The sequence below is a fragment of the Stegostoma tigrinum genome, unplaced genomic scaffold (assembly GCF_030684315.1).
Source record: "Stegostoma tigrinum isolate sSteTig4 unplaced genomic scaffold, sSteTig4.hap1 scaffold_156, whole genome shotgun sequence".
Taxonomy (NCBI): domain Eukaryota; kingdom Metazoa; phylum Chordata; class Chondrichthyes; order Orectolobiformes; family Stegostomatidae; genus Stegostoma; species Stegostoma tigrinum.
In genome coordinates, this window is record NW_026728097.1 from 508,876 (window position 1) to 511,445 (window position 2,570).

General features: G+C 45.3%; 1 pseudogene; it reads right to left on the reverse strand.

Annotated features, from left to right (window-relative positions):
• Nucleotides 1–2,117: 2,117 nt before the first annotated feature.
• LOC132207782 (U2 spliceosomal RNA) lies at nucleotides 2,118–2,282 on the reverse strand (annotated as a pseudogene).
• Between the last annotated feature and the right edge of the window lie 288 nt (nucleotides 2,283–2,570).

Sequence of the window (2,570 nt, forward strand, 5' to 3'; positions counted from 1 at the left end):
AATTGATGAGGGTCGAGCTGTGGATGTGGTGTATATGGACTGCAGTAAGGCATTTGATAAGGTTCCCCATGGTAGGCTCATTCAGAAGGTCAGGAGTAATGGGATACAGGGGAACTTAGCTGCTTGGATACAGAATTGGCTGGCCAACAGAAGACAGCGAGTGGTAGTAGAAGGAAAATATTCTGCCTGGAAGTCAGTGGTGAGTGGGGTTCCACAGGGCTCTGTCCTTGAGCCTCTACTGTTTGTAATTTTTATTAATGACTTGGATGAGGGGATTGAAGGATGGGTCAGCAAGTTTGCAGACGACACAAAGGTCGGAGGTGTCGTTGACAGTATAGAGGGCTGTTGTAGGCTGCAGCGGGACATTGACAGGATGCAGAGATGGGCTGAGAGGTGGCAGATGGAGTTCAACCTGGATAAATGCGAGGTGATGCATTTTGGAAGGTCAAATTTGAAAGGATAGGATTCTTGGCAGCGTGGAGGAACAGAGGGATCTTGGTGTGCAGATACATAGATCCCTTAAAATGGCCACCCAAGTGGACAGGGTTGTTAAGAAAGCATATGGTGTTTTGGCTTTCATGAACAGGGGGATTGAGTTTAAGAGTCGTGAGATCTTGTTGCAGCTCTATAAAACTTTGGTTAGACCGCACTTGGAATACTGCGTCCAGTTCTGGGCGCCCTATTATAGGAAAGATGTGGATGCTTTGGAGAGGGTTCAGAGGAGGTTTACCAGGATTCTGCCTGGACTGGAGGGCTTATCTTATGAAGAGAGGTTGACTGAGCTCGGTCTCTTTTCATTGGAGAAAAGGAGGAGGAGAGGGGACCTAATTGAGGTATACAAGATAATGAGAGGCATAGATAGAGTTGATAGACAGAGACTATTTCCCAGTGCAGAAATGGCTAGCACGAGGGGTCATAGTTTTAAGCTGGTTGGTGGAAAGTATAGAGGGGATGTCAGAGGTGGGTTCTTTACACAGAGAGTTGTGAGAGCATGGAATGCGTTGCCAGCAGCAGTTGTGGAAGCAAGGTCATTGGGGTCATTTAAGAGACTGCTGGACATGCATATGGTCACAGAAATTTGAGGGTGCATACATGAGGATCAATGGTCGGCACAACATTGTGGGCTGAAGGGCCTGTTCTGTGCTGTACTGTTCTATGTTCTATGTTCTATGTTCTATCTCCTGGTCTGGCTAATGTGAGAATTGGCTTGGTCATTTGCAGTTGTATCCCATGTTAGTGAATTGGTAATCTGATTAAACTCACAGGCCTTGACTTGAGAAAAATAAAGCACATATTTGATTGGTTGCTGTTGCACTCAAATGAAAAACGTGCAGTGTATATGCCATATCTTTTCCTAGCTCACAGTGTTTCCAAAATCTCTCGTTCAATACATCCCAAGTCGTCACCATCAAAGTCAAAACTAGTGAATACTTCGATCGCTTCATCTTTTGTTTTTTTTTCTGAAATGCTATTTGTAATGAGGTAGTATTGGCAGGCAATTTTCTTTTACTTCTGTTGCCATGTGTGAATATTCAGGGATGGTGTTGGTGGGAAGATGCGACATGCACCACAGATGAGGCACGAACATTAGAACAAGTGCTGAGCATGCAGAAAAGGAGAGATGAACGGTTACCTTGGAAAAAGCATATTTGGAGAAAGTTGGGTGAGAGTGTTGAGAGAAAGCACTTTGGCGGCATGGTGGCTCAGTATTTAGCACTGCGGCCTCACAGCACCAGGACACGTGTTTGATTCCAGCCTTAGGTGACTGCCTGTGTGGAGTTTGCACATTCTCTCTGTGTCTGTGTGGGTTTCCTCAGAGTGCTCTCACAGTCCAAAGATGTGCAGGCTAGGTAGATTAGCCATGTTAAATTGCCTGTTGTGTTAAGGGAGAGTTTGATTAGGTGGGGTGTAGGTCTGGCTGGGATACTCTGAGGTTTGATGTGGACTTGTTGGGCTAAGGGCTGTTATGGTTCCAGAGTGCTGATCTGCTGGAGATTACAAGGTCCAGAGCTGGATGAACACAGCAGGCCAAACAGCAAAGGAGCAGGAAGTCCGATGCCTCAGGCCTAGACACCCTTCTTCAGTTTTTGATAAGGCTGTTTTTAAAATTGGTTTAACGAGACTGCACCATTCCGAGGAACACTGCAATACCAGGATGATGCATGGAGAGGACAGAGCAAGCTGCTGTTCCAAAAAATCGGTTTAATATAGGGTCCTTAAGTAAAGAACATATCAGATATTAAAAGCTGATAAGAACATTTTTTTTTAATTTGAAAAAATATACTTTATTCATAAGATGTACAAAAAAACACATTCATACACCTACCCAGTCATGCAAGCTGCTCTGGGTTACCCAGGGCGTACGTACACCAACTAAAGGGAAAAAAAACAAAACATTGAAGAAAAAAAACAAAGCAAAGAAAATACACCGGCAGTCTTCACCCCGCACAGTCTCTGTTGGCCCCCTGACCAGTTGGGGAAGGCGCCAGCTGGGCCCAGTTACCAGATAGGGCCCTTTTTTTCTATTCTGGATGAGGCGTTTCATACGGTGGTCTTTCCCCACCGCGCCT